The sequence below is a fragment of the Nycticebus coucang genome, chromosome 4, assembly GCF_027406575.1.
Source record: "Nycticebus coucang isolate mNycCou1 chromosome 4, mNycCou1.pri, whole genome shotgun sequence".
Taxonomy (NCBI): domain Eukaryota; kingdom Metazoa; phylum Chordata; class Mammalia; order Primates; family Lorisidae; genus Nycticebus; species Nycticebus coucang.
In genome coordinates, this window is record NC_069783.1 from 122,062,013 (window position 1) to 122,084,354 (window position 22,342).

The following is a 22,342-nucleotide window of genomic DNA, read 5'->3' on the forward strand; positions in this document are numbered from 1 at the left end:
CTGTTGGCATATAGAAATGCTACTGATCTTTGTATATTGATTTTGCATCCTGAAACTTTACTGAATTTGCTTATCTGTTTTAACAGTTTTTTTTGTGGTTTTTAGGTTTCTTTATCAGGGGTCCTCAAACTACGCCCCATGGGCTACATGCAGCGGTGTGATTGTATTTGTTCCCGTTTTGTTTTTTTACTTCAAAATAAGATAGGTGCAGTGTGCACAGGAATTTGTTCATAGTTTTTTTTAAAACTATAGTCCTGCCCTCCAAAGGTCTGAGGGACAGTGAACTGGCCCCCTGTTTAAAAAGTTTGAGGACCCCTGCTAAAAGATCATAGTTTCTGCAAATGAGGATAATTTGCATTCTTCCTAATTTGAATGCCCTTTATTTTTCTCTTGTCTGATGGCTCTAGCTAGAACTTCTAGTACCAAGTTGAATACAGTGGTGAAAGCATCTCTTCCTTCTTTTTTTTTTTTTTTTAAAGGAGAAGGAGCATTCAATTAACTACTGCAAAGCTCTTCTATATTTATTATTATAAATAAAAATTAAGGGGCATGGTTTTGGCCTATAGAAGATAGACATTTTTTTTTAAAGGGCATGGGAACACAAATATTCCCTTAATGCTGACATTTCATATATGGATCTATGCCAACTTCTCTGATATAATACTGCTAAATAACGTGGTCATGATTTGCATAAATATTTGCATACAGCTACTTCTGTCATGACTTAAAAATGGAACTCTGATAAGATCAGAAACGTAAGTCAGAGCAATAGGTCATGTGCCCTTTAACTCTCATAATGACAGGAGAAGGGTAGTACTCTATCGATCTTTGCCACTAAGTCAGAACCTGTCAACGACATGGAAAAATATTTGAGTATCTTCAACATTTTAGAAGATGAACACATCAAGATTCAATGGTATGTGCTTTCTAATGACAAAAATCCTAAAGCAACATCTGAACTCTCATTTCCGGTCATCCTTTTTCACAAATTACTTATATCTAGAGATGTCAAAATGAGAAACAAAACAAACCCCTTACTAAGTCAAATGATGGAAGAGAAAATAAATGTAAAGATTATATTTAAGTCAGTAGATAAAGTTGTTTCAAAGTGTTTGCTTAAGTTATATTAGAAAAGTGAGGTCTGATAAATCTTTATCACCTCTTTTGTCTGCAAAAGGCATCGGTACATGTTTTTATACATGCCAATATAAATATATCTATTGGTGGGGGGGAGAAAAGCCCTGTTTCTAAATGAGTTTTAAAATATGCCAAAGCAGCTTAGTGTATTTTTAGGCAGTGTTCAGATTCTTGACCCAAACTACATTACCCTAACTCAGGCCCCAGGCACACTCCAGATGGCTCAGACGTGAAGCAAAGTGGATGCGTGTGAGGTCTGTGCGGAAAGTATCCAGCCATGTCTGCCTCTATTTTTCATAGTACATGGCCGGATACTTGACAGCCCCTTGTGGATCTGGGTGCAGTTGGTAGTTAGGTAAAGAGGAACTATTACAAAGAGGAAGTATACTGCATGACAATTTCTTTGGAATACAAAAGACAGTGCTAATTAAACTTTAAATGCTTTGATTGATAATAAGAAAGAAAAGAGAATGAAGAAAATAAAGAGTCCAAAAAGAAAAACAAGAAAAAGAGAAGGAAGGAGAGAAGAAAGAGGAAGGTAAAAAGAGAGGAAAAAAGAGCTACAAAGGGGTAGAAAGATGCAGAAGGTAATCTCAGTGAACAAAGATCCTTTGGTTTGACAGTGCCCATTTATCTTTATGAGGTTCCTGCGTCTGTAACAGCCATAAACCTTGTGAAAATGTGAGACATCTGTTTCCTTTGGTCTGAAGAATAAGAAGAAGATGGAATTTATCTCATCTATGCCTAACTGCCACCTACTAAAAACAATCAAAATAAAAACTCCAGACATGAAACACATATGTCTGTATTCATTTTATATGAGAGGAGGAATTTCTTAAACAACATGTACAACATATGATTAGTGTTTTTTTTTTTTAAGAGTAATTATTAGGGAACATAAATATAACTTGGATTCAGCTCCATTTCATTTAGAACAAGACCTATAATGTCTAACTTTTGATTACTGAACTAATGTAGAGAGAGACTGGAGGTAAGAGGTAGCCAGCATGGAATTCCAGAAAATGCTAGCTGAATTAAGCAGCAAAGAGCTGGTCAGGCACAGTGGTTCATGCTTATAGTCCCAGCATTCTGGGGGGCCAAGGCAGGAGGATCCTGTGAGCTCAAGAGTTTGAGGCCAGCTGGACCAACAGTGAGACTTCTCCCATCTCTACTAAAAATAGAAAAAATTAGCCAGACATGGTAGCCTGCACCTGTATTCTCAGCTACTAGGGAGACTAAGACAGGAGGATCTCTTAAGCCCAGGACTTGGATTTTGCAGTGAGCTATGATGGCACCACTGCACTATAGCCTGGGCAACAGAGCAAGACTCTATCATAAATAAATAAATAAATAAATAAATAAATAAATAAATAAGTAAATAAATAAGCAAAGAGCTAAGTTGTGTCCCTGGCTGCACCAATTGTTAGCCTTTTGACTTTGGGTCCATCGTTCACTCTAAAATGAAGATAATAATATCTAATCTTATGGTAGTCTTGAGGACCAAAATAAAAACCGCATGTAAAGGTGCTTTGTAAACTACCATAATGTTTTATTAGTAAATAAAAGCATTTAAAAACCTATGAAGGTAAAGTATGATTATCACAGAACAAATAAATTTATTTTTAACACCCATGATACCAGGGGATAGGACAGAAAATAAGGAAGAATGTCCAGTGTGTGTACTAATTGTTGATTTCGTAAGAGCTACAGTCTTTCTTTACATATTTTCTTCTTGTGATCCACTGCAAGCCCACCTACTACCTAGCCTTCAGTTTCCATTATATGACTTTATTTTCTCATACTTCAGTATAAAGTCATCTTTTCTCAGATACTCTCTACTTATTCCACTTTTATTTTTCATTAATAAACCTGTCCTGTAGAATTCTCTTTTCTCACTTAAAAAAAAAAAAATTAGACATTTTGCTCGGCGCCTGTAGCTCACTGAGGAGGGCACTGGACACATACACCAAGGCTGGTGGGTTTGAGCCCAGTCCAGGCCTACTAAACAACGACGGCTGCAGCCAAAAAACAGCTGGGCGTTGTGGCGGGCACCTGTAGTCCCAGCTACTCGGGAGGCTGAGGCAAGAGAATCACCTAAGCTCAAGAGTTTGAGGTTGCTGTGAGCTGTGTCGCCACAGCACTCTACCGAGGGCGACATAGTGAGACTCTAAAAAAAAAAAAAAATTAGACATTTAAAAAAAAGTATCACCATAGAAATCTTTTATTTCTATTTGCAGACCAACTGCTATCTCAGTAGCACCTACATATCTTCTACTTCTTTTTAAGTAAAATATCAGAACAAATTAATGCAATTTAAAATTTTTGTTGCTGTTTGGCTACATTCCTTCCTTAGGATACAGCTATGCTGCTGTCCTGCTATTAAGTCAATTAGCCATTCTTGACTGCTGGATGATACCATTTTCCATAAACAGAACTGCACACATAGTCTCTTATACAATGGTGTGGGTAGGTGGTAGAATTAGATCATATAATCAACTTAAAATAGTTCCTTTATTTAAATTAGCCATTTGAAATCACGCAAGAGTACAATATAATCTTACTTGCCCTAGTCCATATAACTGCAGCACCTAAAACAAGATTTTTTTTAAATTGAACTCGACTTTTATAAAACTGAGACAAATACTAAATAAACTGATATTAGATATTTACATATTATGCCATTTAATCATTCCAAAGTCAACCGAAGTTCCTACTGTGTATCACATGTGAGAAATGATATTCAGGGGGCTAATGCCAGGAAGGACTCAGGCGGACCTCAGACTTCACAAAACCTACAATCTGGCCAGCCTGCTTCAGCTCAGCTTAAAAAGAAATAATTATTGCAAGGCTTGAAGAATGCTAGGTTTGTTGTAATAAATAAATTATGGGGAAACCTCAGGAAGAAAAAATGTGTTTGGTAAACTCACCATTTTCTATGCTGCTTGTAAAAAAACAAACAAAAACTTTATACTTCAAATTTTCTTTTGTGTATGTTTATTTTAATAAAGTTCTTTTGGTAAAAGACATTCCAGAATCCCACTTCCCAAAATCCTGAAGTAATAAATATACCATAGAAACTCAGCTATGTTCAGTATGGCTTCAAAAGTATTTCTGTTCTTTAAAAATCCATGTAGGTTTCTGTTTGCAGGACAAAATGGCTTATTTCTCCCTGTTCCTTCTAACTGTAACCTGGAAATAACTGAACAAATAATCACAAAAAGGCTCTGAAAGGTAGAAAGAAAAATGCAGACTGGCTAGGGACCTCAAGACTTGAGGATGAGATCCCTGGGGCTTTGTTTTATCTTCCTTATATCCCAGACAGGACATGGGAAAGGTCTGCATCCCTGAACCACCAAGAGACATACAAAAACAGAGAGAGAGAGAGACAGAAAAAAAAAAAAAAAAAAAGCCTACTCTTTTCAGCCAAAGGATGGGGAAAGGAGAATCACAGCATGGTCTTAGTAGGAAGGACCATATCCCAGTAGCAACAGTGGGACCAATCTGCCACGGAAGTGGCAACAGCAGAACTGGGGCAAGCTGACCCATTCTTACCCCACACCAGGTGGCAGCAGGCATGCTCTTCCATCCGCCTTAGCTAAGCCAGGAGGCCAGATGTCTCCCAGGTGATTGCTGGCTATCTAACTCAGTGCAAAAGGCAATTCAGGCCAGACATCTCCCACCCTTCACCCAACAGCAGGAGGTGAACCAGGTCCAGCATCTCCTGCCTTCTACCCAGTAGCAGAGAGCCACACAGACCCTTTGGCTCCTGGCCCTCCACCAGCAGCAGAAGAGGTGGCCCAGAAAGGTGCCTCCATCCCAGCAGCGCCATTGGAGACAGAGTGGAAAATACTAGGAGCAATGCTCTCCATGCTGGGAACCAGCACCTCATAGTCCCTATCTAATGTAATTGGAAGCCCGAGGAAGACCAGGGAAGTGCCATCCATCCCCATTGTTTTCTGATCACAGTGAAATCAAACTAGAAATCAGTAAAAGAAAGACAACAGAGAAATCTTCAAACACTTGGGAATTAAACACTTCTAAACATGCATTAAAAAGGAAGTCTCAAAGGAAATTAAAAAAAGATACATAGACCTGAATAAAAATGAAAATACAACGTATCAAAATTTGAGGGATGTGACTGGAGCAATGCCAAAAGGGGAATGTATAGTACCAAATGCTTAATTAGCAATTTTTATTAATTGAGCATTAATAATCTGATAACATTAAGAACCTAGAACTAGAATAGCAAAAGTAAACAGGAAGAAGGAAATGGTAACTTAAGAGCAGAAACCTATGAAATTAAAAAACAAGGGAAAAATTATAAAAATTAAGGGAACTAATAACTAGTTATTTGGGGGGAAATAAAAAAAAAAGATAAACTTTCAATAAGACTAACAAAAAGAAATAAAGACAAACTTTTTTCCTTGAAAAATTGAAAATAATATCTACCATATAATTCAGCAATCCACTTCTGGATATCTGTCCATAGGACCTGAAATCCGGATCTCAAAAAGATTTAGCACTCTCATGATCACTGTCGCACTATTTGCAATAGCCAAGACGTGAAAACAACCTAAATGTCTTTCAACAGATGAATGAATGAAAAAGGAGTATATACACAGTATTATGACGGGATATTATTCCACTTGTAAAAAGAAGGAAATCTTGCAATAGGTGACATTGTTGGGCTTTGACAACATTATGCTAAGTGAAATTAGCCAGTTATAGACGGACAAATATTTTAAGTCCACTTATCTAATAACTCATAGAAGCAATAAAATAGTCAAACTCATAGAAGCTAAGTTTGCCAGGGACAGAGCAGAGGGGAGAAGGAAATGAGTAGTTGCTAATCATCTCGTATAAAATTTCAGTTATGTAAGATAAGTTCTTAGAGATTTGCTGTACAACATCATACCTATAGATAACAACACTGTATCGTACGCTTAAAAATCTGTTTAGAGGTCAGATCTCATGTCATTATTCTTACCAAAGTAAAATCAAGAGCGAGAAGACAAATCCTTAACATGAGAAATGAAACAGGAGATACTAACGGATATTATAGTCATTAAAAAGTTAACAAAGAAATAAAAGAACAACTTTATGCTCACAAATTCAACAAATTAGAAGAAACAAACCAATTTCTCTAAAATCACAACCTATCAAAAAATCCACCTACATGAAACAGATAACTTGAGAGGTCCCTTAACCATGAAAGAAATTGAGTTTGTAATGAAAAGCCTTCTGAAAAAGAAGCCCGCAGTTCCAGTTTGCTTCCTTGAAATTTCTACCAAATATTTAAATAAGCAGCTTTAAGAGATAACCCCACTCAAGTTTTTGATTTTCTTTTAAACAAAGGTACAAAAGCAATTCAATGGAGGAAGAATTTCTTTTCTTTTCTTTTTTTTTTTTTTTTTGAGACGGAGTCTGACTATGTCACCCTCGGTAGAGTACTGTGGTGTCAAAGCTCACAGCAACCTCAAACTCTTGGGCTTAAGCGATTCTCTTTCCTCAGCCTCCCAAGTAGCTGGGACTACAGGTGCCTGCCATAACGCCCAGCTATGTTTTAGTTGCAGTTGTCATTGTTATTTAGCTGGTCCGGGCCAGATTCCAACCCACCAGGCTTCTTGTATGTGGCTGGCACCGTAACCACTGTGTTACGGGTGCCAAGTCGGAAGAATTACTTTTCAACAAATGGTACTGGGGCAATTGGACAACCACAGGCAAAAAGATAAATCTTGACGTAAACCTCATACCTTATACAAAGTTTACTCAAAATGGATCATAAATTTAAATGTAAATGTTAAACTATGAAATGTTTGGGAAAAAAGCATAAGAGAAAATCTTTGGGATCTAGTGATAGTCAAAAAGTTCTTAGGCTTGACATGAAAAGCATGACTCATAAAAGGAAAAATTGGTAAGTTGTACCTAATGAAAATTAAAAACCTTTACTTTGAAAAGACCCATTGAAAGGATGAAAAGACAAGCTACAGACTAAAGGAAAATATTTGCAAACCACATATCTGACAAATGACTAGTATGTAAAATTCATCAGGAGCTCTCAAAATTCAATAGTAAATAAAAGCAAAAAATCCAATTAGAAATCGGGCAAAAGACATAAACAGAAATTTCATTTAAGAGGGTACACAAATGACAAGCACATGAAAAGATGTTCAACTTCATTATCCATTAAGGAAATGTGAATTAAAATCACGATGAGATACTTTATTACCACACATTTCTTCAAATGGCTAAAATAGCAAATAATGGCAACACCAAACGCTGGTGAGCATATGGAGAAACGGAATGTTTCTCGTGTCCAGTTGCTCTCTTACATATAAAATGGCACAGCCACTCTGGAAACCAGTGTGACTATTTCTTATAAAGCCAAACATATCATTTCCATAGGATCCAGAAGTTGCATTCCTAGGGATTTATCCCAGAGAAATGAAAATTTATGTTCACATGTAAACCTGTACATGAATGGTCCTGGCAACTTTATTTGTAATAGCCCAGAGCTAGAAACAACCCAGACGTTCTTTAATGGATAAAGGATTAAACAGACTGTAGTACATTAATACCATGGAATACTACTCAGCAATACAAAGGTCTAATTATTGAAAACACGCAAGTTTAGATTCATCTACAAAAAAATTATACTGAGTGGGAAAAAAGTCCCCAAAAGTTCTATACTGAATGATTTCATTTGAGTAACACTCTTGAAATGTCAAAATTATAGACATGGAGAAGAGATTAGTGGTTGCCAGGGGTTATGGATGGGTGTGTGTGTGTGTGTGAAGAGGATGAAAGTAGGCATGGAATGCAGCCTTGTGATGTTTTTTAATCTAGATTGTGGTGGTGGATATACAAACCTACACATGAAAACTGCTTAGATCCAAATACATGTGCACACACACACTCACAACTGAGGAAATCTGAAGAATGGAGAATTGTATCAGTAACAATTTCCTAGTTATGATATTGTACTGTAGATTTTTATGATGTTATTGTTGGGGAACATTAGGTAAAGCGGATATAAGACCTCTATTATTTTATTTATTTTTTTAGAGAGAGAGCTTTACTTTGTTGCCCTCAGTAGAGTGCCGTGGTGTCACAGCTCACAGCAACCTCCAACTCTTGGGCTTACGTGATTCTCTTGCCTCAGCTTCTTGAGTAGCTGGGACTATAGGTGCCCACCACATGACCAGCTATTTTTTTGTTGCAGTTTGGCTGGGGCCAGGTTCAAGCCCACCACCCTTAGTACATGAGGCCAGTGCCCTACTCACTGAACCACAGGCACCGCCTAAGATCTCTATTATTTCTTACAAGTATGTGTCAGTTTATAATTGTTTCAAAATAAAAAGCTTAATCTAAAAAAATCCACGTCATTTATGTATAGTTATATTATATTTATCATTCACTTCTTTAAGCATTTACTGAATTGTCCAATGTGTATGACAATGGGTGGGGGGCGGGCACTGTACAAAAGGGAATTGAATAAAGACCCCACCTTCACAGATGCCACAAATGAAATTATACCTGTATAGACATTTGGGTCACTCATTACCACATGTCCTCCACCAAAAGGGCAGAGACAGTGATTGCTTTAATAACTACTCTGTCTCTAGTAGTACCAAACACAGTGTCTGGAAAGTAACTTCTCAATTAATGCCTCATAAATGAATGATTGAATCAATCAACAGAAGGGGTGGTAAGTACTACCAAATGGTTAGAATACAGTATAAGCCAGTGGCTCATGCCTGTAACCCCAGTGACTCGGGAGGCAGAAGTGGGAGGATTGCTTAAGGTCGGGAGTTTGAAACCAGCCTGGGCAACAATGGTGAGACCCCACCTCTAAAAACATATTAAAAAATTATCCAGACATGATGGAACACCCCTATCATACTTGGGAGGCTTAAGTAGAATTGTTTGAGCCCAGGAGTTCAAGGTTACAGTGATCTACAATCCTATCACTACATTCCACCTGTCATGGAGTGAGACTCTGTCTCTAAAAAATAAAAATAAATCAAACAAAGAATCCTTACAAAATGTAGTCACCTGATTAAAAGTGTTTATGAAAACAGAGGAAGGAATAATTGGACTTGTTTTGGGGAACTGGGGAAGCTTCAAAGATGAGACATTTCAGCTGAGTCTTACAATCTGGATGGGGAAGAGGAGAAAAACCACTTCAATGGAGAATGGAGCACCGAAAAGCACAGTTTCATAAAGAGAGCATAGCATTCCCTGGGACCAGCAGAGAGTTTGGTGTGCTTGAGCATATAGTTCTTTACAGGGTGTGTCAAAGGATGAAGCTACAAGTCTGACTGTGGGTGCCACACTGAGGCAATTTGGTAACACTGAAGTTTTTGAAGTCAGTGAATGATAATCAGATTTGCCTTTTAGAAAGTTAACACTTAAGTCAGTGATAGGACGCACAGCAGGGAAGGGACTGGGAAGCTGAGAAACCAACATAAGGGCTTGAAGTGAACAGAAATACTCAGTTCTTCATAGCATTCAATTTACTAGAAAGCCCTATTCCCAAATGCACTGCATTAGTGGAAGTTAAATCCTTGTAACTACTGGCCTGAATGGTTTATTGCAATCTCTAAATGTGTATAGTGAATCATGTCATAGGACTGTGAAGTAGAGACGTATACTGAGCATTTTAGTTGCTCTTGTTCTGCAGATTTTTTCAATAAGAGCATCCTACTTTATAGTTTTAAATTTGAAATTCCTCTCTTTCCAATATTTAAAATTTTGAAATAGGTCACACCTGTAATCTTAGCTCTCTGGGAGGACTGAGGTCAGGAGTTTGGGATAAGAGACTGAGCAAAAACAAGACCCAACACTACTAAAAACAGAAAAAACTAGCTGGGCCTGGTGGTACATGCCTATAGTCCCAGCTATTCAGGAGGCTGAGGCAAGAGGATTGCTTGAGCCCATAAGTTTGAGGTTGCTGTGAGCTATGACACCACAGCACTCTACCCAGGGTGACAGAGTGAGACCCTGTCTAAAAAAATTTTGTTTAAAAATAATATATTGTTCATACTTAACAAAATCTTCCACATTTGTAACCAATTTATTAATATTTTGATTATCAAAAATTATTACTTCCACATACTATTCATGCTATTGAGGAATTGCACTTAATTCTCTTTAAAACACAAAATGACAAAAAAAACCCCCACATAATGACTATTTTAGCAACAAGTTACCTAGAGCTTTGGTAACTAAAATATTGATCTCTGGAGAGAATAAATTATAAGCATGAAATGTGGAGAATACATACAGGGTGTCCGTAAAATTCACATGCTATTTAAAATAGCCAACTATTAAAATAGCAAACTATTTTAGCACGTGCACTTTATGGACACCGTATATAAATACTTTCCATATATTTATGCATAAATATACATGTATTTGTGATAAAATGTAGACACGGTTGAATGGTAGCTCTATAATGTAATGATAACTTGGCTGTGCCCACTCCACCAAACCTCCCCAAATCAAAAAACTCTCCATTAGTTTAGGGAGGGAAGAAGAACAAAGGAGTTAAATATAATTCATTCTGGGCACAATAAAATGACTTGTTCTCCCCCTTGCTGTTCTTTTATACCATGTAACAATTTTAATAGTTCTTTTCTAACAGCAAAGAGAGTATCAGGGGGCTGGGCGCCCACAGCACAGTGGTTATGGCACCAGCCACATACACTGAGGGTGGTGGGTTCAAACCTGGCCTGGGCCAGCTAAACAACGGCTAAAAACAACCACAACAACAAAAAAGAGAGAATCGGGAATATGGATTATGAAAAGAAAATGGTATGGGGCGGCACCTGTGGTTCAGTGAGTAGGACGCAGCCCCATATACCGAGGGTGGCGGGTTCAAACCCGGCCTCAGCCAGACTGCAACAAAAAATAGCTGGGCGTTGTGGCAGGTGCCTGTGGTCCCAGCTACTCAGGAGGGTGAGGCAAGAGAATCGCCTAAATCCAAGAGCTAGAGGTTGCTGTGAGCTGTGATGCCACAGCACTCTACTGAGGGTGACAGAATGAGACTGTCCCTTAAAAAAAAAAAGAAAAGAAAGTAAAGAAAATGATATGGAATGCTTTTGTGTAAGTAATGCTTCTGTGTCATTTTATAAGGAATTAAGATATCTAAATAGTTTTTATAAACCCAAATAGATGAATTGTGTTATTTTTTGGATTTTTTAAATTATGGAAAATGTTAAACGTACAGAAAGGTAACATAAGAGTATAATGAGCTGCCTCATGTCCAGCTTTAACAGTGATCAACTCAGGGCCCACGTACTTCCCACAGCACTCCATTATTTTGAAACAAATTCCAAGTAAATCATTCTATCCACAAATATTTAGAATGTATGTCTAAAAAAATAATTTTAAAAAATGTAATAACTATACCTCCTGAAAACTTAACAATAATTCTTTAATGTCATCATATAAAAGGTCAAATTTTCAAATTTCCCACATTGCCCCATAAATGTTTTTTTTTATTCTATTTTCTACATGAATCCAAATTAGGTCCATACATTGTGACTAGCTGATCTGTTCAACTTTATTCCAATTTATTCCAATTTTAGAAGTCTTAATAAATTTAAAGAATTAAATCTTATTTATGAATAACCAGACTAAGTCACCCTACCAGCGTAATATTGATTATGTATGCTAAAAATGTATAGACCTGAGGTCAAACTAAGCAAAATAAAGAAAAAAACGAGGGAGAGTTGACCTCAGTTATAGCTTTTTCTTTTCTTTTTTTTTTTTTTTTAATTTATTTTTTATTTTTTTTGTAGAGACAGAGTCTCACTGTACCGCCCTTGGTAGAGTGCTGTGGCGTCACACGGCTCATAGCAACCTCTGAGTCTTGGGCTTACGCGATTCTCTTGCCTCAGCTTCCCAAGCAGCTGGGACTACAGGCGCCCGCCACAACGCCCGGCTATTTTTTGGTTGCAGTTTGGCCGGGGCTGGGTTTGAACCCGCCACCCTCGGTATATGGGGCCGGCGCCCTACTCACTGAGCCACAGGCGCCGCCCCAGTTATAGCTTTTTCAAAACATTTCCTTCTTCATTCTGAGGTTTTAATATGATTTCTATCAAGGAAGTCCACTAATCCATGCTAACAAAACCCTTCTCTGATCTCTAATTTGATTGTTGTAACATTTTTACTGTTTTTACTTTGGCCAAATACTTCTTCCTCCATTTGAAATCAGCTGGACAGCACAGGATTTCAAAGTTGGAAGGAACCATGTGTCTTCGTCAGAGAGTAGGCAGTTTTGATACATGTATTATTAAATTGGTGTTTCCAATAAGAAGGCTCCTGTGAGGAAGCAATCTGCTGACAGTACAGACTATGTTCTAATTTCTTTTTTTTTTTTTTTTTTTGTAGAGACAGAGTCTCACTGTACCTCCCTTGGTAGAGTGCCGTGGCGTCACACAGCTCACAGCAACCTCTAACTCTTGGGCTTACGCGATTCTCCTGCCTCAGCCTCCCGAGCAGCTGGGACTACAGGTGCCCGCCACAACACCCGGCTATTTTTCTGTTGCAGTTTGGCCGGGGCTAGGGTTTGAACCCACCACCCTCGGCATATGGGGCCGGCACCCTACTCACTGAGCCACAGGCGCCGCCCATGTTCTACTATGTATGATCACTAAAAGTTTTATTAGCACTGCATGAAATAACTTTGAATTTGATCCTTTTATAAAGATTGATAGTGTTATAATATTCCTCTGACATACTGAAATCTTGTGATACAAGTAGTAAAGAGGTACAGTTAGTTCGAGATTTAAAATAATAAAGGTTCGAAACCTATCAATTACAGAAGCTTACAGAAATCAATACAGTAAATGCCAGACTCTTTTCTACAGTACTACTAAACAATACCATAACAAGGAGTTATATACTTGTGTACTATCAATAAATAAAGCATGCAATGTGAAATAGCTGATGGTATTCTGTTGTGAGGCATTCTCACCCAGTTAGAAATTAGTAAGTTGGGCAGCATCTGTAGCTCAAGAAGTAGGGTACCAGCCCTATATACTGGAGGTGGTGGGTTCAAACCCAGCCCCGGCCAAAAATTGCAATATAATAATAATAATAAGTTTTCTAAAATTTGCATATCAAGTTCAAATAGTATTTCTTAGGTTTTAAAAAAATTAGGTAGTGGTCCCTTCTGTATCTACTGGTAAGCTCTAGATACCACTTCACTGTGGAATAAATTTATTAATCAAAAGCAAAAATTTCTTATGGAATCCTGGAGTCTCAATCACTGCATGTATATAACCCAGGAATTAGAATGCCCAGAAAAACAATTAAAAATATTTATTGTTTGATATAACTGTACTGGGTGAATCCTCAAATTGTAGAATGAAGTATCAGAACGATATCAAATTAAACCATTAATACATTTAGTTTAAAGGAAGTAAGTACTTAAAAACAGTAATTTTGAGATGGAAAGTTTTGAGAGTTAGGTTTTTTTTTTTTGTTAAACCCTGAGAATCTTATAAAAATTCCCTAGAATTTATTTGCTCCAAGCTCTACAGGACACACACACGCACACACAAAAAACCCCTCAGAAAAACAAAAACACTAACAAGGCTGTGATAACTTTATACATTTAGAACACTGACAATGTTCTGACTTTAATACTATTTTTATTGTTTAGATTGACTCCATTCATCTTTCTTCCAGAGTCCCTAATGTACCAATTGCTCTTTAATCTGTGTACCGATTTTTTTTTCTGATTTAACAAAATAAAAAGATTCAAGCTCTTGATTCTTTTAAAGCAAGGTGGAAACAGGTGTCATAATAAATATAATCCATAAGATTCAGGTAAAGCAATCCCAGCATTGATTTGTTCAGTTGTTACATAAAAGTGCAGGTGTAAATCTCTGTTAATACACAGAACAGACAGAATACCACATTTTAAAACACCTATCCATCCTACCTGGCTCACAAGGGAGAAGCAGTGTTCACATCAGCAATACCTATTCATATTTTGACAATGATGGAAATTTCACCTAAGAAATGTTGCACTGGTACTATCACTTCACAATATATTTAACAACATGAAAGATAAATGGCAATTAGAACTTTCAATCTCACGGCCCTGTTTTTTTTTTTCCTCACTTGCTTTTACCTCTCCTTTCTCTCAATTCATATTTGTAACTATGGAAAGAATTTTGCAAATATAAAATAAGACTTCCTCTTAGTTGCAAAATAAGTCAAGATCAATTAAAACTACTATTAATAAAACTATCAATAGCATAATACTTTATACTATTTATTCCTCTTTCTCTCTCTTTTTTTTTTTTTTTTTGAGACAGAGTCTCACTTTGTTGCCCAGGTTCTTGTCCATTCAAGTCAGTGGTGTCAGCCTACCTCTTTGCAACCTTGAACTCCTCCACTCAAGCAATCCTCCTGCCCCAGTTTCCTGAGTAGCTGGGACTACAGGTGCCCCCCTGCTCATTTTTCCATTTTTTCCATTCTTGCTCAGGTTGGTCTTGAACTCCTGAGCTCAAGCAATCCTCCTGCCTCAGTCTCCCAGAGTGCTAGGATTACAGCCATGAGCCACTGTACCTGGCCTCTCTCATGCTTTTTCAAAGTCTGGTGCCTCCTGTTATATTTACACTTTATCTTTGTAGTCCTTTAGTCAATCACCCAGCACATCTTTGATCAACTCTTGTATAATAGTCCTTCACCCTTTCACCTTGTCAATGATAATTAGAATTTTAATCTGTTTTTCCACAGTATAAGCCAGTTAAGGATCACTAGCAAATTCCATAAGCTTAGTTTATTCACCTATTTTTTAAGTAAAATGTTAACTTTACTGAACCATATCCATTTTTTGGAAGCAGTTCTAGTAACCTTGTATTTGCTGTAGTGATACAGATTTGAATTTAAATTTGACTTCTAGTAAAACAATGAAAATATCTATTTTTAAGGTCAGATCAGGATAGAATCTTAAAAAGTAATACAAAATAGATTAAAGAGGCTGAAATACAGCCCTCAGAATGGACAAGAAATATTCATTAAGTGACTGTAGTAGTTGGTTACTTTGGACAACACCACTGTTTCTCCTAAGGAAGATCTTGAATGGTTCCTAACCAAGAGGTATGAATGCAAAACTTGAACAAAAAACAAACAAAAGTCCTGACTAGGCAGGAACAGAAGAGGAAGGAAGGCTGATAACAGCTTTAAGAGATGAAGTGTAGTGGGAGCTCCTCTGGAGCGATGAAGGCCAAGGAAAAGAACCATGTGTTTGGGAAGATAAGTACGCATCCTTCCAAGCCCTTGTTGCTCAACAGAATTGTAAGAAACTGGCTTATGTTTCTGATGGGTAGAGAAAACAGGAGCCATGTTTTCAAGCAATGAATGCCTTTTTCAGGACATACACCATAATAATGCCGTTCACCCACTCAAGTTGAAAAACAAATTAAAACATGTTCTTGAAAATCAAGTTCTTATAGTCTCTTTGCTATAAAATCTCCATGTGACTGGAAAGAAACCTAGAGTTGTAGTGGAGATGGATTGACTAAGAAGTGATTTAGAATGCTTTGTAATAAGAAAAGCTAAGAAAAAAATCATCTTACATATCCATATAATAATGCAGGCTTAAAAATTAGGTGGAAGAAGTATATTTAGAGATAGTGAGATAAATATTTGTTGATATGATAATGATATACTGTTGAAGTTTTAAAACGGAGCATATTAAATAATGTGTATGTGCAATATAAGTGTCTCAATTACTATTTAAAAATACATTTTATCTAAAAAATGTCTGGAAGTCTTTCTGTCAAAATGTATCTGGATATAGAAAATAGTTTTCATTTTCTTCCAATTACTCATATGTATTTTCTATTTATTAAAGCAAAAAGCATGTATTAGTTGCGCAGCTGTTAAAAAGTATATGAGAAGAACTATGTTGGGGAAGGGACTTCCCACCATTTGGTCGGGAAGAGGAGACAGTGTTAAGGGGAACAAAGTCTTCTTGGTGGGAACTCCCAACATTAGGACTGATAAGGAACTGATTTTGTAACATTTTTAAAACAGAGAATTTAGAATTTCAAAGTGACACATATTTACTGTTACTTTTAATTAAATTAATAATCCTGCAGAGTAAAACGTCCCTACAATGCCTGCTACACTATGACCAGATCACTAATAAATTTCTATTCTATGGAAAATATAAAATATTATTTTTAGGTATCTGGTAGAAATAATAAAACATTTACATAAAAATTCAAACAGGATCACAAAGTAATTTTTAAACAAAATATTGTACTTGAGTTCTCATTATTATTAGCACTCAAAATACACAGCTTGAATAATTAGCAGAAATGTGGACTTAACAGGCCTAACCTGGCACTCTACATAATTACATAATGTAGCTGTGCTTTGGGGAAGTAAATGCATTTAAAAGAATAGGCAAAGATATGTTCAATATATAGTTAGAAGAATGAAATGTTTATATAAGACACAAAGACAGAGCTTAATCTGTCTACATAGGCCTGAGATAATGCAAGGTATTTTCTAACTACAGTAGAACCTCTGTAAGTTGACCATCCAAGGACCGGTAATAAACTGGTCAACAAACAGAGGTGGTCAACGTAAGGAGCTAGGCCTGCTATACTGATATGTACATGTGGTGGTGCATGTCTGGTCTATGAAAATTAGGTCAACTTAAGGTGGTCACCAAAGGAGGTTCTACTGTAGTCTATCTGTAGTGTTACTATAAGCAATACTAGTACACACTCAACATTAAGCCATTCAATGTAAGCTTCCTAAATTTTTCTTCATTCCACCTTAAAATTTCTCTGTATACTAAATTGTCCTCATCCTTCGGTCTTCTTTGTTCATGTTAACCACCTCTCCCCAACTATGACAACAAATGGCATCTTAATTCTGTATCCTACTACCTTCTCATTCCTTCACCCCTCTCACTTTTCTTAAATCTTCTGTTACTCTCTACCAACTCCTCCTTTTGGCTTACCGCAGGGTCAAGGTATCATTTATCCAGGGAAGGAGGAAAAACTCCCTGAAAGGAAGATGCTCTGACACTAACAAGCTAACTAGCTCCAACCTCATCTCCAAATTCAAACAGGATTGAATTGGTTGTATCTTTCTTTCACCTCTGTGAAGCATCTCTTTACAAGGTTCTTTCTCTTGGGTTATGTAATACCGTCCTCTGAGTTCCTTTCCACCCACCTCCATCCCTCACCCCTTGTGCTGGGCCTCTTCTCTTCTCTCTATACTTTCTCTAGTTTATTTGATTCACTCCTACTCTTTTGGGTCTCTCCCTCAAGCTGTTAATGCTCTCAATAAATCTCACACAAACTGCTTTTCCCTTTTGCTCTGGACAGTTCCAGAACCTTGCTACCAGTCCAAGTTCTCATTCTGAATCTCCTTCCCTAAGTCATTCTACAAATTATGGATGAAGTAATCTTTCAAAGGCCCTGATCGCATCAATTTGTTTTATTCACGCACCTGAAATGGCTCCCCACTGTCTACTTGCTCAAAGTTCAAACTGCTTGAGAGAGGTTTGAAGTCTTCTGATTTGCTACTATCCCTAAGTATCCGATACTTTTGTTCATAATGTCTGAACTAGGCTAAAAAGTATATTGATTATGTCTCACCACACTTGCTGAAGAACTATCCAGTATTCAAGACTCAGTTCAAATTCTGAATCCAAATGACCCCATCTTCCTAGTTCAGTTTTAACCTCTTCCTACTTCATGTATAGAAAGTACAGAGTCTCACTTTATGGCCCTCGGTAGAGTGCCGTGGCCTCACACAGCTCACAGCAACCTCCAACTCCTGGGTCCAAGCGATTCTCCTGCCTCAGCCTCCCGAGCAGCTGGGATTACAGGCGCCCGCCACAACGCCCGGCTATTTCTTGGTTGCAGTTCAGCCAGGGCCGGGTTTGAACCCGCCACCCTCGGTATATGGGGCCGGTGCCTTACCAACTGAGCCACAGGCGCCGCCCCTCAAAAACTTCTTGATGACATTGATGCCATCCTGCCTTGCTTTGAAATGACATAGATATTTCTTAATTCTATTAATTGAATATGATTAGCAGTAGGAATCTTAATTGTATTTTCTCTGTAGTGCTTTCAGCATAGTAAACAGTGTCAAACGCAGATTATTCATCTGGAATTAAAAACTATTATCCATGATCTGAAATAAAGTTTGCCTCTCTTTACTTCTAAAGAAAAGTTCTGGTAACCAAATGAGCTAAATACACAATATTATGGGGGATGGGGTGGAGGTGGGGTGCTGAATAAAAGACTCAAAAGAACTTATTTTAAAGCATTTTCATCTGATTTTACAAAAAATAATTATGAACACTTCTACTCCTAGGTATATGTCTAACAGAACTGAAAACATATGTTCATACAAAAACTTATATATTTACATTTGTAGAAGCAGTATTTGTGATAGCCAAAAAGTGTAAATAACTCAAATGTCCATCAACTGATGAATAAACAGACCATGGTATACGTACAATGGAATATTATTTGGCTATAAAAAGGAATGAAGTATTGATACAAGCTATAATGTGGATGAATCTTGAAAACATATCAAATAGAGAAGTCAGACACAAAAAGCTATAGATTGTCTTATTCTATTTATATGAAATTTCTAGTGTAGGTAAATCCATAAAGAAAATACATTAGTAGTTGCCAGGAGTTGGGGGGTCATTGGGAGTGCCTGTGAATAGGGTTTCTTTTTAGGGTAAAGGAAATGTTCTAGAATTAGATAGTGATGGTTGCACCATTAAGAATATACTAAAAACCTTCTGAATTATATAATTTATGTTATGTGAATATTACCTCAATTGAAAAAAAAAAAAAAAAAAGAGTTGTGAGTTTGGTCCCTGGAATGACAACTTGGCTTTGTGGTATAATGGAGAAGAGCTCTGACCTTTGAACCAGCAAATCTAGGTTTAAGTCAATTCTGCCACTTACCTATGAGTTGTCGCATGTTCAGCACATTTAACTTTTCTTAAGCCTTAAGAACTTCATCTATAAAGTCACTGTGAGATTTCTGCAATTATTATTTCAAATGAAAAAAACCTACTGTTATTCTGTATATTTAAAATGATTTTTTAAAATCCTGAACTGTATTGAATAGTCCGTAATTTCACTGAATAGCCCCTAACTTTTATGGACTGGTTATCTGACCAGCTTTTGTTGTCAAATATGAATGACATCTTGGATCTATGCAGCACTTATTCTGCAGGCACTAGTAGAGAGGATACCCGGGAAAGGTGAGTTCTAGGGGGTCTTCTCAAAGAGACCCCAAGGATACACCTGCAGGGTTCCCTCTCCCCATAGTGACTCAGCTCTTGGGAATTTGTAGAAACTTAACTTCCCCGGACCTGGAAATTTCTGCTTCTGCGAAATCCTGTAGTTCTGTGGGGGCTGGAACTTTTTGGCTGGGGATAAAAAGGAGAAGACCAAGCCAGTTGGGGAGCGTGGCCATTTTGAATTCTTCTATGCCATTTGCACCACCAGATGAAATAAAGCCCTTTTTCTTATAAACATGGTGTTTGGGTGCTTTCTCTCCATTGGGCAACACTAACAGACACAGAGTTATTTAATTCTAATCTTAACAATGAGAGACAGCTTGGGCCTACAGTTATAAACAGGCACAGAACTGAGTTTAAGTTCGGGTTTGCTACTGACCTTGGACAAACGCCTAACATCTCTGAACACCACTGTACCTCCCACGGAGTGTGTATAAGTGTGTATATGTATATACACATATTAGGAGTGACACAGTTCCTTGAGATATCTGCCCTACAAAGCACATATTGTGGTATGTAACAAGCACTCCATCAGCAATTATTATGATTGTCCATACTGTGGAACACTGGTTTTAGTTTAGGTAAGGGGAATAAGGGACAATTTGATTCCTCTTATGCATTTTTCCAGCATGACACAGCATTGCTTTAGCCAAACAGTTTGATGTTCTGCTTATATAGTTAAGGAATAGACAGAGTCCTATTCAGGACTAGCACAAGGCCTGACACAGGTAGATGCTCAGTAAATATTTACTGAATAAATGAGCTAGGGGTATGGTGTTACTGACTGCATCTGTAAGTAAAGCATCAGTACAGATGTTTGAAAATATCCATACTCTTACACACATAAAACATTTTTCATTTAAAAAATTTTGTTCGGGTGTCCCATATACTCTTTGGGACCAATACAAAGGAGGGTGTATGTTATTTTAAAAGATAGAAGACTGAGAATTAAATCAATAAACACCCAAACTGAAGTAACAAGTATTGCTATGTTTAAGCATCTGAGTATATGTTCTGTCCTCCTGATTAAAGTTCTCGAATAGTTTTTTCCAGGAACTGGCTACAAGGCAAAGGGATTATACTACAGACTAAGACCTAGACATTTCAAGCACTAGAAGTATATTCACAAAGGCTATTTTTCAAATATCTTATAAACAGCGTTCATTGTTTAGTGAATTTACTGTAGGTGCCCCAAATTTCACATCTTCTTTGCTAACATAGCCTCATGAAAATCTGCTGATGGAAGAATTAGTTTTAATATTTTCAATACATGAATAAAATTAACTGACCCCTAACAGGATATGAACCCCTGAAGACCCAAGGAGAGAAGAAAAGCATTCTTTTTTATGTACAAGTTGCCCCAGATCTGAAGGGGATAAGTTCCAAGACCCCCAGTGAATGACTGGATCAGTGAACTCTGTATATACTGTTTTTGTTCCTATACTTACTACATTCCATACTCATGAGAAAATTTAAATTATAAATTAGGCACAGTAAGATTAACAACCATAATAAAGACTCACCATAACAATATGCCAGGATCACTCCTCTTGTTCTTTGCTGCCATCACTAAGTAAAAAAAAAAGGGTGACTTGAACACAAGCATCAAGACAGTCAGTCTGATCACAGTTGACGACTGCTACTAATGTCGTTAATGGGCAGGTAGTGTATGTAGTGTGGACAAAGGGATGATCTATGTCCTGGGTGGGAGGGAGCAGGACGTCACACTACTCAGAATGATGCAAATTTAAAACTTATGGACTGTTTATTTCTGGAACTTTCCGTTTAACATTTTTGAAACTTGGTTGACCACAGTAAGTACCTGAAATCATGGAAAGAAAAACCACAGAAAAGGGGGGATTGCTGTCCTCAAATATATACTCTCTATTGTCTGGTTCCACCAAATCAAAAAACCAAAACAATTTTTTCATCTGATCTAAAAATCTTAAAATACAGCCTTAGCTTTACCTGAGGGTGGTGCAACCTGGAAGAAAACAAACATTATTTGAGAAAATACATTAAAAATAAAAATAAAAACGCTTTGCCGTGTTGCTTTCCTGAATTGTTCTATGAAATGGGAGGAAAGTCTTGGAATTGAAATGGAAAAAATGCTACTAAGTTTTTCAGACTATCTAATCATTTTGATTAAATAATTATTAAATCTACAGTCAATGCCCCGCCTCTCCTTTCCTCCCATCTCCTCGCCATGGGTACTACATAATGTGGTAAGAAAGAAGGATGGCATAAATAAGATGGCTGGGTTTCATTGATGTGCTCTCATGGTACTTTCCAACTACTTCTATGATTATAACACTGATTCTACTATCCATACGTAATTTTCATGTGTCCTTATGTCTCTTCCCGCAATCATTTTCCAGAGAACTGGTGAATGAGAGCCAAAATATCCAAAAGTGGCAAAAATAAGCATAACTATCATCACTCACCCAGCTCTTCCTTCATGATCAAACTTGTGCTTTTCCTACATTATTTCATTTCATCCTCACACCAATTCTGTGAGGTAGTTACTGAGATTATGCCCATATTACAGTTGAAGAAACTAAGGTTTCAGGGATTTGTGTAAGGCCCCGAAGCTTGTTAAGTGGCAGACAAGTTCATCTCCTATGTTCTTGTTAGCCATTAGATAATGCCCAACTCCAAACATACATGACTGAAACCAAAAGTAAGAAATATAAGGAAACTGGACGTGCTGCTCATGGTGTAAACGAAGGAGGGGCATCCATTCTGAGAACTGTTGTCAGCGATAGAAACGACAGACTGCTCGACTAGTTTCTAACCTTTCCTTGAACTGAGAACACTGTACTCCTTTCCCGAAGGAGTGTGGGACACTGCGATGATTGGTAATTTGCAGGACAACTTACATGACTTTGA

General features: G+C 37.3%; 1 protein-coding gene across 6 annotated transcripts in view; it reads right to left on the minus strand.

Annotated features, from left to right (window-relative positions):
- TAOK3 (TAO kinase 3) overlaps positions 1-22,342 on the minus strand; it is a 177,294-nt gene that overhangs the window by 142,539 nt on the left and 12,413 nt on the right. For 2 of the 6 annotated variants that reach the window (XM_053587887.1, XM_053587888.1), the window contains exon 2: positions 20,977-21,022. The exons of the other annotated variants lie outside the window; for them this stretch is intronic. The gene's annotated coding sequence lies outside the window, so the exon portion shown is untranslated. The remainder of the gene's footprint in view (positions 1-20,976; positions 21,023-22,342) is intronic. 6 annotated transcript variants of the gene reach the window in all.